This window comes from Oryctolagus cuniculus, chromosome 8 (genome assembly GCF_051225735.1).
Source record: "Oryctolagus cuniculus isolate XC-2025 breed Fujian yellow rabbit chromosome 8, ASM5122573v1, whole genome shotgun sequence".
NCBI lineage: Eukaryota > Metazoa > Chordata > Mammalia > Lagomorpha > Leporidae > Oryctolagus > Oryctolagus cuniculus.
Genome location: NC_142874.1, coordinates 77474426 through 77490040, shown reverse-complemented (window position 1 = coordinate 77490040; position 15615 = coordinate 77474426). Strand labels below are relative to the sequence as shown.

The following is a 15615-nucleotide window of genomic DNA, read 5'->3' as shown; positions in this document are numbered from 1 at the left end:
AAAAAACTTACAGAGTATGAAGATACAGAATGAAGAAGGGGCCAGCACTGTGATTTTGCAAGTAAACCGTTACTTGCAGTGCCGACATCCCATATATGCACCAGTTCGAGTCCTGGCTGCTCCAATTCTAACCCAGATCTCTGGAATGGCCTGGGAAAACAGTAGAAGATGGCCCAAGTGCTTGGGTACCTGCACCCGCACAGGAGACCCAGAAGAAGCTCCTGGCTCCTTGTTTCAGATCAATGCAGCTCTGGACATTACAGCTCTTTAGGGAGTGAACAAGTTGATGGAAGATCTCTCTTTCTCTCTCCCTCTCTCTTCCTCTCTCTCCTGCCTCTCTGTAACTCTGCCTTTCAAATAAATCTTAAAAGAAAATGAAGAAGTGACCAATGGAGCAAAATATTTTGTAGCTAAGAGGTCATGTTATTGCAACTGGTGGGCATCTTAGTCTGAAAATGAAGAAAGAAAGCCTTCTCCTTGTGTACAGAAAATAAACAAGTATAGTTAAAGATGAATATTTTTATATGTTTGTGTTGGGAGAGCACAAATAGCAGTCTCTCTATGATGCAGAAATTGAGTTTGAGTGCTGACATATTAGGCAATGTGATGAAAATGAAAAAAAAACTGAAAATGATTAGAAAAGAAATGGGAGAGAGGGACGATCAGAATTAAGAGTCCATGTGTCACTGCGACCTAGAATTTGTAGTGGCACCTAATAATGAGTCTGTTGGATACTTCATAACAGTTTGGACAGCACAGAGCACCTTGTTAATAACTGCACTAAAAAAAGGTACTCCAAGAAACATTTATTAAGAAAAAAAAAAAGAAAAATAAACACTTGTCAGATATTTGTTACTGAAATTGGAATAACATTTAATGTTGTGATTCTTAGAAGACAGGCAGAAATTGAAGCTAATCTGTCAGGTAATTTTTTATTTAATAAACATTAGCATATAGGTATATCTGAAGATTACCCATGAAAAAAAGCCCCTGGAGTAACTTTTGGTTATAATTTATCAAACAAACACACACACACACACACAGAAGCAAGTGTTGGTATAATAATAATTTTAATGATGGTCTGCTTGATATTTGGGACATCAAGAAATGTTTTTCAATTGGATGATTATTTAGTACTTGATAATTATGAAGAGCATTGAAGCTAAAATGTCAATCTTCAAGTCCCAAATTCTGTATTTCATTTCTGCCCATGTCTATCAAAGGAAAACATGCAGAAAAATAAATTCCCAGTATAAGCAGATCAATGATTGGATAAGCCTTTCACAGAGATTACCTCCTATGAAGCCCAATGGACCCAATTCATTAATAAGTATATGAATCTAAACAAGAATGCTTGGGGGGTTGTCCACCTCCTCAACATTCATTAAATCAGAAGAATTTGAAGATTAATAGGCCTTATAGGTAATTGTTAAATATGTTTTTATTTTTAATTGACCTATAATAATTGTACATGTTGGTGGTATGTAAAGTGTGTAATTATCAGGTCACCATAACTCTCAAACCTATCACCTTGGAGCTTTATCATTTCTTTGTATTCAGAGCATTCAGTGTCTTCTGTACCAGCCTTTTAAAATGTTCAGTTAATTGTTATCAGCCGCAATAGCTACCCTACAGTGCTATAGAAGACTAGAAGTTATTCCTCTATTGTACCCCTATACACGTCCAACCTCCTCCAAGTCCTTCCCAGTTTCATTGTCTCCTATGAAATCCGTTTCAGCTCCTGCATGTGAGAGAGAATATGTGGTGTCTATCATGCTGACCTGACTTATCTTGCTTAATCTATTGAACCCCTGTTCCATTTATGTTGCTGTAAGTGATAGACTTTCATTACTTTTTATAATTAGAACACATTTCATTGTGTATATAAGACACATATTCTTTATTCATTCACCCCACAGATGATTTACAAAACATTAACATTTCATCGGTTAGTGTTAGCAGGTACTAGACTTGTCTATGTGCTCCCTTTGACTCCCAGTCCCTCCACCATGACCAACTGTGAACTGAAATTGATCACCTGGAACAGTGAGATGGCATTGGTACATGCCACCTCGATGGGATTGAATTGGAATCCCCTGGTATGCTTCCAACTCCACCACTTGGGGCAAGTCAGCCTGAGCATGTCCCAAATTATACATCTCTTCCCTCTCCCATTCCCACTCCCATGTTCAACAGGGATCACATTTCAGTTAATTTTCAACACTTAAGAATAACTGTGCATCAATTACAGAACTAAACCAGTCATATTAAGTAGAACAGATAAAAAAACTACTAAGAGGGATAATGTATTAAGTTGTTCATTAACAGTCAGGGCTATGCTGATCAAGCCACCGTTTCCCATAGTGTCCACCTCACTCCAACAGGTTTCCCTCTTGGTGTTCAGTCAGTCGTCACCGATCAGGGAGAATATATGGTATTTGTCCCTTTGGGACTGGCTTATTTCACTCAGCATGATGTGTTCCAGATTCCTCCATTTTGTTGCAAATGACTGGATTTCGAACATGGGAAGTGAGATACTCAGCAGACTCATAGAATGGCAGATGTCCTAAATAGCACTCTGGCCTCAGAATCAGCCCTAAAGGCATTCGGAGCTGGCTGAAAAGCTCATGAGAGTATTTCAGGCATGGAAAGCCAAGACACTCTGGCAAAAGATCTCTGCGAGTGAGATCCCAGTGGAAAGAACAGGTCATCAAAGAAGGAGGTACCTTTCTCTGAAGGGAGGAGAGAACCTCCACTTTGACTATGACCTTGTTTAAAAAGATAAGAGTCGGAGAACTCAGAGGGCTTCCATAGCCTTGGAAACTCATGACTGGAGCATAGGGAGATTACTGATGCCATAGACAGGAGTGTCAATTGGTAAAGTCAACAACAGGAGTCACTGTGCACTTACTCCTCATGTAGGATCTCTATCCTTAATGTGCTGTACATTGAGATTTAATGCTATAACGAGTACTCAAACAATATATTTCACTTTGTGTTTCTATGGGGGTGCAAACTGTTGAAATCCTTACTTAATGCATACTAAACTGATCCTCTGTAAAAAAAAAAAAAAAATTATCAATTCCCAACTTGACTCTCACTGGGATGAAACATGACAATAGGTCTGCTCTGATTTCATCATCATTTAAAAAAAATCATCTATTATTTTTCACTTTATGTTTCTGTGTGGGAGCAAACTGTTGAAATCCATACTTAATGTATACTAAGCTGATCTGTATATTAAGATAATCGAAAATGAATCTTGATGTGAATGGAAGGGGAGAGGGAGTGGGAAAGGGGAGGGTTGTGGGTGGGAAGGACGGTATGGGGGGGAAGCCATTGTAATCCATAAGTCGTACTTTGGAAATTTATATTCATTAAATAAAAGTTTAAAAAAAAATTAACATTTCAGAACTGATGATGTGAGAGAATAGATACTAGCAAGTCATCCAAACTGCTTCTTTCAATTAGTAATTATCTGTTACGAGGTTATCATATACTGAAAATAAACCAATTATTTCTATATGAGTTGGAACTCAGTGCTGATATTTTAAACCATTAACTTCAAAAATGCTGGTGAGGATGTGGAGATAATGGAATTCTTATACATTGTTGGTGGGAATATAAATTAGTGCAGCCAATGTGGAAAGAAGTATGGAGGATTCTTTAAAAAAAAAAAAAAAAAACGCTAGAAATAGACTTGCATATTATGCAGAAATCTCACTACTGGGTATATGCCCAAAAGACATTCACATTTTGTTATCAAAGATATGCCTACACCACCACGTTTATAGCACCACTGTTCACAATAACTAAAATATGGAATTAACCTAATTGATCAGATGAATGGATAAAGAAAATGTGGCACATTAGCAGGGATTGGATTGAAGGCAGAGCAGCCAGGATTGGAACCAGTGCTCTGATATGGAATGCTGGTGTCACAAATGGTATGTTAACCCACTGTACCTCAGCCCTCGTCCTGAATTATTTATTCTAATACTGTTAAAAATAAATAATATTAAATAATTTGTTGTAAATTTGGAATGATGTAGACTAAATCATTTAAAAAGATTTATTTTCTTATTTGAAAAGCAGATTGACATAGAATAAGGGAAAGACACAGATAAAGAAGGGTAGATTTTCCATCTGTGGGTTCACTCTACAAATGCTCACAACAGCTTGCTCTGGCCAAGCTGAATCCAGGATTCAAGAACTCCACCTGGGCCTTCAGTGTGGGGGCATGGATTCAAGTACTTAGACCATCATCCGTGGCCTTTCTAATCAAATTAGCAGGAAGCTGAATGGGAACAAGAGAAGCCAAGACTCAAACTAGCACTCTGAAATAGGATGTGGGTGTTCCAAGTGGCGGCTTATCACCACAGTGATTACCAAATCACTGTTTTTAAATATGTATTTTAAAACCTTTAAATTACAGAATCTTGCCTCCAATGCTTTCACTAATAACATTTTAGAAGACCATTTTTTTCTTTTGAAATTCTAGTATTTGTTTCCTAAGGGTAATATGGGCTTAGGTGTCTTAATTTTTATTCCTTGCCTCCACAGTGATAAAAATTACAAGTGGAGGCATCTGTGTAAATATATAATGCATAAATGAGTACAGGATTTATTTAATAGTGTGAGAATAAGCATACATTCATGTGTGAGTGTGGACCACCACACATAGACAACTACCAATCCTAAGTGGGCAGGAGGGTTTCCATGTAAGAGAGAGAAGAGAATGGTACCTGCAAGCATGGTCCATGCTGACGAGAGACCTCTCCTCCTTTCGCAGCCTCTTTTATGAAATAGGGGGTTATTGCATAGTCAGATAGATAGAATGGGTTCTAGCATGTACTGTGGTCCCAAGTGAGAGAGGTGCATCCTGGGAAAGTGGGCATACACCTTCAGCCAACAGTTAAAAGATAAATATTACATTGCAGGAGTGAAAGAACCCCAGCTCACCTAAACTTAACTAACTGGCTTGTTCTACCATATCATCCCCCCTTCAGAAATTTGTATCCCATAATCTTAAAGGGAGGCTGCTTCTGAAGCATCTTCATGGTGATTCATGATCATAGGTCCTACCTAGGCTGGGAGTGAAAATTCCTGCTCATTTGATAAAGCCAGAATATTTTTTCTGTTGCTACCAGTGTTCATGGTTCATGCATGAGCATTATTTCCCTGAGAATCTGTTGAAATTTGAAAGAAAATTAATTTGGCAATCAAGATGAACATAATCAGAAAAATATCAATGTGTGTTGCAGCCCTCTTAAGAAAGGTAAAGAATGTTCCATTATTTGCCAAATAGTGGGAATTGGTAACTTTCCTTGTCTAAATTACAAAATCATTTAATCTGGGTGTAAAGCATTGCAATGTTCCTTTCAGCAGGAATACTGCTGTTAAAGTAAATGTAGATCAGAAGTGACAGAGACAAGCTAGCACATCAAAACTGCCTCTATGGTTTTTCTCTCAGTCTTGAGTCAGGAAATGGCCACTGTGTAGTTCCAATGGAGATAAATCCCAGCAACCATGCTTTGCTGTGTCAGGTGTCTGAAGTTAGAGTTGAATTTCTCAGAACATTCTCTCCAGGAAAAATTTTACAGTATCTCAGGCTTTACTTATTGATCCTGCATAAAGGATAAAGCCCAAGGTAGAAATGGGTCACTCCAATTCTAGATCACATTCTTCAGGATCGAAGTCTATATCACAGTCTAGTTCTTCATCATCCCAAAGCAGATCTCACCGGTCATATAGATCCTCTAGGTCTCGAAGACTATTGTCTTCTTACTCTCATCCCCATGTAGCAAATCTCCTGTGTCTAAAAGACGAAGGTCTCAGGAAAAACAGATCAAAAATGCTGAAGGGGAGCCCCAAGAAGAGAGTCTTTTGAAAAGTAAATCACAAGAGGAACCGAAAGATACGTTTGGACATTACCCATCTGAATCTATGGAGGAGTTTAATAAATCATCAGCCACATCTGGTGAGATTTGCTCAGGCCTTCAGCTTATGATAATAGTTCCAGATCTCCCCATAGCCTTCAGGTATTGCTACACCACCTAGTCAGAGTTCATCTTGCTCTCAAGCCCCCTGTGCTCGGCATGCATATGCTATGCATATGCTCACTATGCCACTCTGCAAAAAACACCCTCTGTTAGCACTCACATCCCATTCAGCATAGTCCTGAAAGGTCTGGATCTGGTTCTGTTGGAAATGGATCTAGCAGATATAGTCCTTTTCAGAATAGTCCAATTCATCAGATGCCTTCACGAAGAAGCCCTGCAAAGACAGTCACACCACAGAATGCTCCAAGACATGACTCTAGGGGATGTTCTTTCTTTTATCCTGGTGGTGAAGATCAGAAAACTGCAAAGTCTGGAAAGTTCTTCAAAAGGTTCACAGATGAAAAATCTTGAGTATTCCTGCTTGAGTAATACCAGGGATAGAGATGTTCCAACGGAGAAAGGATCAGAGAAAGGGAGGGCAGAGGGAGAATGGGAAGATCAGGAAGCACTAGATTATTTCAGGGATAAAGAGCCTGCGAAACAAAGTTTAATGACTCAGACCGAGATGACACAGAGGAGACCGAGGATTATAGGCAGTTCAGGAAGTCAGTCCTTGCAGATCAGGGTAAAAATTTTGGTACTGGATCTCACCGGAATACTGAGGAGGAAGGACCCAAGTACAAGTCCAAAGTTTCGTTGAAAGAGAAGAAAAAAATGACAAGTTTAAAGAGACTGGATGTCTAGTGGAAAGGCCTAGCACTGCAAAAGATAAACACGAGGAAGAAGACAAAAGCTCTGAAAGCAGAACAGTAAAGAAAGGAACTCAGTCACCTGAGCAGGAAAAGTCTGAAAAGCTCAAAGACCTCTTTGATTACAGTCCCTCTCTGTGTAAGAATCTTGACACAGGAGAAAAGTCTAAGCTTCAGAGAGGAGAACCCACTTAGTATCCACATGAGAGCCAGTGATTCTCCCCATCCTGAAGTCACACTCAAAATGGCACCTGTTCCTCTTGGTGATTCTAACAGACCTGCTTGCTTGACTAAAGACAGGTTAAGGGCCAGCACTGTTGTGCAGTGAGTAAAGCTGCAGCCTGCAGTGCTGGCATCCCATGTGGGCACGGTTCGAGTCCCCAGTGCTCCACTTCCAATCCGGCTCTCTGCTGTGGCCTGGGAAAGCAGTAGAAGATGGCTCAAGTTCTTGGACCCCTGAACCCCATGTGGGAGACCCGGAAGAAGCTCCTGGCTTCTGGCTTTGGATTGGCTCAGCTCCAGCCATTGTGGCCAGTTGGAGAGTGAAGACCTCTCTCTCTCTCTTCCTCTCCTTCTCTTTCTGTGTAACTCTTTTAACTAAATAAGTAATATTTAAAAAAAGAAAAGGAACAACACATTGTTAAAAAAAATAAAAGGCTACTTGCTATCATACTTGTCCATTCTGTCAAGAGGAAACAAGAATTTGGATCTTTGATCACATTAAGCTACCACAGGCCAGCAAAAGCTGTATTAATACAGCACACTGTGTCCTTGGTTCATCAAGTTAAAGAGCAATAAGAGCAGTTTCGTTCATATCAGAAAGCCACTTAAGGACATAATATCCGGCAAAAGAGTCATGAGAGACACAGGAGAGCAGACTTCTCTCCAAGTGCCCTGAGGTAGCATACCCATTTAGCAGGGTAAGAGAGAATTTTTAAACAAGAAAATCAAAAGGGGGACAAAAATTAAGATGTGATTCTGCTCATCTTTGGTATGACATGGATCGGCGTAGGAAAGAAAGAAGTAAAAAACAGGGGGATTCCAAGGGCTCTAGGGAATCCAGTGGATCAAGAAATCAGGAGAACTCCAAAAGATTACAAGGAATGCAAATCTTACAAAGATGACAGCAAACATAAAAGCAGAGAGCAAAATCATTCTTCATTTTCATCGTCTTCAGCATCACTTTCTTCTCCCAGGTCTCCAGAAGAAAAGGAGCGTAAGAAGGAAAGAGAAGAAGAATTTAAAGCTCACCACGAACTGAAAGAATACTCGGGCTTTGCAGAAATTAGCAGACCATGAGGAACCTTTTTTCGAATTAGAGGCAGAGGAAGAGCCATAGGAGTTTTTGCTGTGACAAATACTATTCCAAACAACTCAAACACTACTTCTCAAAAGAGACCAAAGGAAGAGGAATGGAATCCAGAATATACCCCAAAGAGCAAGAGTACTTCTTGCATGATGATGGAGATGGTGTTGTGAACTATTGGGCCAAAAGACAAAGAAGCCCTGATATTTTCAAGGTGGCAAAGGCAGTTTACCTTCAAAAAATCCAGTAGCAGTCCAAAATGGACTCACGACAAATACCAAGGGGATGGAATTGTTGAAGATGAAGAAGAGACACTGGAAAATAATGAAGAAAACATTTAGTAATATTTGAAGTGATTTTTTTTAAGTATTACCAATATAAAAGGTGTTGGTTGGAAGCTTGTTGCAGCATCAACTTAGTTTTTATTTTTTCCCTGCTTCAGTTGCAGTTTATAAATTGGCTTTTTTCTGTGTATTCCCAAAGGTTCTATTTGTCAGGTAGATAATCTTTCAAATGTGAATTATCTTATGTTTATGTCGATGGCTGTTAAAGGAATGAAAATTGGAACTATAAAATCACTGTTGTCTTTTTTATGAAAATACATAAACTAGCCTGCATTTCATTAGATAATTCAGCAACTGAATTAGTTGTGTATGTTTGCATTTAAAGGAGATAATGCTTATTCTGTTGATGTGAACTTTTAAAGGTCTTTAAGCACGTGGCTCTTTAATCTATGAATATGCTTCTAGCATCTTGATTACAGCCAGGAACATTTGCTAAGAGTTACTGGAAACTAAACTAAAACCAAATTTGGTATATGTGATATTTATGGATTTTAGAGTCCCTATTATTGAATGATTTCCCCCACTAATTTTATGTTTCTAATATTGTTGATTAAAGCCAAGGAGTTACCTCCCAAACGAAGGATGTGTTGCATTAATCAAGACAAAATTAATATTATCTTATTCAGAATTAATACTTAGTTATATGGTAAAGCAAGATGGATTTTATCCCCCAAACAAAATTCTCATGACCACTTTATTTATGCAAATAAACATAGCTTTTAACAGCTATTATTTGATTGAAAATGCATCTCTATACATGATCACAATGTGCAGTTCTACGTTTTCCATTTAAGACAATAGGAAAAGGGAGATTTGCTGACAAGTTACTTAACAGGGAGTTGGAATAAAGTTACTTTGATCCTATGAGCAGGTTATAATTTAAGTATAAATGCATTGCTTTAACCTTTGGTTGCTTTTAATTCTCTTAAAATGGAAGAAAGAATATCGTACCAAAATATATTGAGGCAGGATGGTTGTGAGAACTCTGTTATAGAATTCCATTATGAATGTTAAGTTTCTCAGACCGAAAGAAATAAAGCTACTCTGTATTTTTTAAAATCACAATTTAGCACCACATATTATGACATGTTACAAAAGCTGAACTGTTCTTGTGACAAAGATATTTGTTTACAAGTCCCAGGATATAACTCTGATACCTGCATTGATAGATTTCCCTTTGCCCAGAGAAGGGAAATAAAAGTGAACCAAAGGATATTTACTGTAAGGGATTAAGAAAGCTGTGTAAGATGGGCATGACTCAATTCTTAGGTGTGTATTCTTCTCAACATCCTAGAAATTTTAATACAAAAAGTCAAGAACATTTTACCAATTTCAGTCTACTTCAAGGAATTGCTATTGTTCGCTATGTCACAGTTAAAATCAGCATTAGAAATTAAATTAAAATTTGAGGAAAAAATATCACCCATTAAGAATGAATGTAGATGGCTAGGTAATTCTTACTCAGTGTAATGTATAATTTAACAGAGACCCTTGTAAATTGTCATATGCCAATAAAATGTCATAAGTGCTAAAAAAAAAAAGTAAATGTAAAAGATTCTTTCATTTACCACACATACTTCACCTTGTTCTATTAAGGTTAGTTGGTTGTTACAACTACTTTAGCTAGAGCATCCGCAGACTTGAGTACTTGCTGTAAATTCTGGCCTATAGTTGGAGCTAACCTTCCCCATGCACTATACAAGTTTTTAAAAAGGACTTCATGGGGCTGACACTGTGGCACAGTAGGTTAATCTGCGACCTGTGAAGCCAGCACCCGGTATGGGCACCAGTTCTAATCCAGGCGGCTCCTCTTCTGATGCAGTTCTCTACGATGGCCTGGGAAACCAGTATAAGGTGGCCCAAGTATTTGGGCCAGTGTACCTGTGTGGGAAACCCGGAAGAAGCTCCTGGCTCCTGGCTTCGGATCAGTGCAGCTCTGGCCCTTGCAGCCATTTGGGGAGTGAACCAGTGGATGAAAGACCTTTCTCTCCATCTCTCCCTCTCACTGTCTGTAACTCTACCTCTCAAATAAATGAATAAAATCTTTTAAAAGAAAAAAGAAAAAAAAAAAAAAAAACAGGGCTTCATGAGGCATGGAAGATTTTCTCCTATTACTGTGAAAGAACTCACCACGGAGTTTTCCTGCCAATAGCAGCTTCTGAAGACAATTATGGAAAGAGGTAAGTAAAACATGCCTGTCAAAAAGTGCAACAGCTTTGACATAACAAAAGCAAAGAGTTTACTTCTTCTTCTTTTTTTTTTTTTTTTTTGGCTTTTTTAGGACATATTTGAGGTCTTCCATTCATTCACAAGAGTAGTTTGACTTATCTCCTGCACTCACCTGTGAAGACTCAAGAGGTAAGAATTTAATTCTTGAGAAATGTACCCAACTTGAAATCCTCTGTAATTTAAACTGCAATAGAAGTATGAAGTAGCACCCGGTAAGGGTCCTCCATTTATGCTGTAGTTCGTCCGAAAGAGAGCCTTCCTTCAAGTTTTTAACAAAACTAGATGTCCTGGGGAAACTGTTTGTTCATGACTTTTGGAATCTGACACCGGGAGAATTTTGTTATCTTATTCTTTTGGGACTTTTGAAAGTCAACCTAGATTGATAATATGCCATATCTGATACTGATTATCTGAATCAAAAAAGATGTCAGAGGTGAGAAAAGGTCTCCAATATAACATCTCTCATGGACTGAGTTTTAAAGTGGCCTTAGGTGCTATTCTCATTGTAAAGCAATAGGTAATAGCTTAAGCAATAACTCTGAGATCTTTTGCGCTTAAACAGAGATCTTTTAAGATTGTGATTAGATTTTTTGACTTCAGCTAAAGACTGAGGTCTCCAAGAGTCATGCAGATGAAAAAAAAATCTCTGACTCAGTAGCTATCTGCTATTACTTTAGACACAAAAGAGGGTCCATTGTCATTTTGGAATGACCTGGGAAGGCCAAAATGAGGATTTTTTTAAGGAGAGATTTAAGAATATCTTTTGCCTTTTCTGTTAGGTTGGAACAGTCTCTATTCATGCTGTGAAGGTGTCAATAAAGACCTCCATATATTTATTATCACTTTCTGAGGGCATATTAATAAAGTGTATTTGCCAGTCTTCACTTTGGTGTGTTACTCTGCTGTGAGAGCTAGGACTTGATTGTGGAATACTAGGCCCTAAATTGCTATCACAAGTCACATTGATGTGCCTAGAGACAGGTGCATTTAAATCTGTCTACTTTGCAGCTATCTTCCTCCAAGAGCAGCGAAATTATAGTGGCCATCAGGCTCCAGAGAGACTGTGAGTTAGCTGGCTGCCACATGAACATGGCAGTCTCCAGAATAATGTCCTATGTCCCAAGGGGGTAGTGTGAGTGCCCAGCCTCCACCAAGGCAGGAAGTCCTACCCCTGGCATCCAGATGCAGCAAATTACATCAGAGTAGGACATAGTGTCCTCAGGAGCCAGGTGCAGTTGCTGGGTAACAGGAACTGGCTCCTTCTTCTTCCCTCTCACATTCTAATAAGCAAAAGGAAGGAGTTAAGTAGCCAGGACTAAGACAATACAGAAGACAATATAGAAGACAATATTGAAGACAATATAGAACAATATTGAGGGAAAACCAGAGTCAATCAAGTGTATTCTGGCAGTTTTGGCTCAATACTAAGAGCTAGTGATTCCCATAATAGACACTAATTCTAGGAACACAATATGGCCAGATGGGGGACATCTGTGCACTATTAGTGTGTGGCCAAAAACTTGCATTTTCCCTCCACATGTTCCATTATACCATGCCCATGGCTTTTCTATAGCAATTGCCAAGACAAAGAACAGAAGTAGCCAGGTTTACATTTCAAATGCCTGCTCAAGAATCTAAGACAGAGAAAAAAATCATTTTAAACTGACTGCAAGTGGTTTCCCCAGAACCTGAGAAGACTGTGAAGGGGGGAGTTGGGATTCTCTCACCCACTGGCTGTCCTGGGATGACAGTCCTGTTCCAATTATTTGAAACTCTTGGGTGGCTGTTTTGATATAGGCATGTGTATCTTTTTTTTAAACTTTTATTTAATGAATATAAATTTCCAAAGTACAGCTTATGGATTACAATGGCTTCCCCCCCATAACGTCTCTCCCACCCGCAACCCTCTGCTTTCCCACTCCTTCTCCCCTGTGTATCTTAATTTTTATTCCATGCCCTTCCTTCCACAAAGATAATAATTGGAAGTTTTTCAAGTGTGTTGGCCATTTGAAGTTCCTCTCTTGAAAACTATCCTTTGAAGCCTTTCAACCATTTCTTAACTGGATTGTTTGTTTTGTTGTTCTTGGATTTTTTGAGCTCTTCATAGATGCTGGATATTAACCATTTATTCATTGCATAGTTTGCAAATATTTTCCCCAATCTCTCAATTTCCACCTCACTTTATTTAGTTTTTGGCAGTGCAGAATCTTCTCAACTTGATGTAATTCCATTTGTCAATTTTGCTTGATTGCCTGTGATTCTGGAGTCCTTTTCAAGAAGTCTTGCAGAGTTTCCTCAATATTCTCTAGTAACTTGATGATATCGGGTCATAGATTTAAGTCCTTGAGCCATTTTGAATGGATTTTTGTGTAAGGTGTGAGGAAGGGGTCTAGTGTCTTATTTCTGCTTACAGAGATCCAGTTTTCCCAGCACCATTTGTTGAAGAGACTGTCCTTGCTCCAGGGATTTATTTCAGCTCCTTTGTCAAAAATAAGTTGGTTATAGATGTGTGGATTGATTTATGGAGTTTCTATTCCGTTCCACTGTTCTTCATGTCTATTTTTGTGCCCGTTTTGTGGCTGTTTTGATTATAACTACCCATAGCGTGTCTTGAAATCTGACATTGTGATGTTTCCAGCTTTGTTTTTGTTGTATAATATTGTTTTAACTGTACTGGGTATTGTGTTTTCATATGAATTTTAGCATCATTTTTTTCTCGATCTGAAAAGAATGTCATTAGTATTTTGATTGGGATCACCTTGAATCTGTAATTTGATTTCAGTAGTATGGACATTTTGGTAATACTGAGTCTTACAGTCCATGAACATGGAAGATTTTTTTTTTCATTTTTAATGTCTTCTTCTATGTCTTTCTTTAATGATTTGTAATTTTTCATCGTAGAGATATTTCACATCCTTGGTTAAATTTATTCCAAGGTATTTAATTCTTTTTGGACCTGTCATGAATGGATTGAGCTCAAAAGTTCTTCCATGGTCTTGTCTGTACATACAAAGGCTATTGATTTTTGTGTGTTAATTTTATATTCTGCCACTTTACCAAACTGTATTATGTGTTTCAATAGTCTCTTAATGGGGTCATTTGGATCCCATATGTATAGAAACATGTCATCTCCAAATAGGTAAAGTTTGACTTCTTCCTTTCCAATTTGTATCTTTTTGATTTGTTTTTTTTTTTTTTTTAAAGATTTATTTATTTATTTGAAAGGCAGAGTTACAGAGAGGCAGAGAGAAAGAGAGAGGGGGGTGGATTCTATCCACTGGTTCACTCCCTGGAGGGCTTCAATGGCCAGAACTGAACCGGTCCGAAGCCAGGAGCCAGGAGTTTCTTCCAGGTCTCCCACATAGATGCAGGGCCCAAGGAGGTGGGCCATCTTCTATTGCTTTCCCAGTCCATAACAGAGAGCTTGATCTGAAGTGGAGCAGCCAGGACTCAAACCAGCTCCCATATGGGATACCAGCACTTCACGTGGCAGCTTTACCTGCTAAGCCACAGCTCCAGCCCCCAATTTCTCTTTCTTGCCTAATAGCTCTGGTTAAAACTACCAGGACAATAATGAATAGCAATGGTGAGAGTGAGCAATCTTTTCTGGTTCTTGATCTCAGCAGGAATGCTTCCCATATTTCATAATTCACTAAGATGCCAGCTGTTTGTTTGTCATAAATTGTCTTCATTGTGTTGAGTAATGTACCTTTAATATTCAATTTGCTTAAGGTTTTCCTCATGAAAGTATGTTGTATCTTATCAAATACTTTCTCTGCATCTATGGAAATAAATATAGATTTTGTACTTCAGTTTGTTAATGTGATGTATCACATTTCTTGAGTTGAGAATGTTGAATCATCCTTAATACCAAGGAAAAATCCCACTTGGTCCTAGTGAATGATCTTTCTCTGATGTGGATTTGGATTTGATTGGCTAATATTTTGTTGAGGATTTTTGCATCATGTTCATCAGAGATATTGTAATATATCTTTCTCTGTTCTATCTTTTTCTGGTTTAGAAATAAAGGAGATGCAGATTTCATAGAAGGAATTTGAGAGGATTTGCTCCCTTTCAAATTTTTCAATAGCTGAGAAGAATTGTAATTAGTTCTTCTTTAAATGATTGGTAGAATGCAGCAGGGAAGCCATCCAATTCTGGGTTTTTCTTTCTTGGATGTGTCTTTATTATTGATTCAATCTCCATTATGATTATTTGTCTTGTTAGGTTTTCTATGTCTCCATGATTCAACTTTGGTAGATTGTATGTGTCAAGGAATCTGTCCATTTTTTCTAGGTTTCCCAAATTTTGGCATATGGCTCTTTGTAGTAATTTCTGATGATTCTTTTTATTTATGTGGTATCTGTTGTTACATTTGCTTTTCCATTTTTTGATTCTATTGATGTAGTCATCTGCCAAGAGATCTAGCTTCTTTTGACTGTGCCTTAGAATTCTTTGTCTCATAGCCCCATCACTGCAAGCTATATCTTCTTGACATCATCTTCCCCTCTATGTCTTTCCTATTTTCTTTTTTTAAAAAGATTTTATTTATTTATTTGAAAGGTGGAGGTAGAGAGAGGCCAAGGCAAAGGCTGAGAGTCTGAGAGAGAGAGAGAGAGAGAGAGAGAGAGAGAATCTTCTATCTGCCATCTGCTGGTTCACTTCCTAGATGACCAGGAGCTAGATCAATGCAAAGTCAGGAGCCTGGAGTTTCTTCCAGGTCTCCCAAAAGGATTCAAGAGCCCAAGTTCTTGGGCCATCTTCCATTCCGTTTCCAGCCATAGCAGAGAGATGGACCAGAAGTGGAGCAGCCAAGACTCGAACTGTCACCTATATGGGATGCGGGCGCTGTGGGCAGCGGCTATATCCACTGGCTCTTTCTATATTGCCTAGCTCTTCACTAATCTCCCTCTGACTTTCTTTCATAAGGATGCTTGTTGAAGTTAAGTCCAACCTGGATAATCCAAGGATAACCTAAACTCAAG

At 38.5% G+C, this 15615-nt stretch overlaps 1 pseudogene; it reads left to right on the top strand.

Moving 5' to 3' along the window:
* Positions 1–5656: 5656 nt before the first annotated feature.
* On the top strand, positions 5657–14688 carry LOC100351429 (bcl-2-associated transcription factor 1-like; annotated as a pseudogene).
* The last annotated feature ends 927 nt before the right edge of the window (positions 14689–15615 follow it).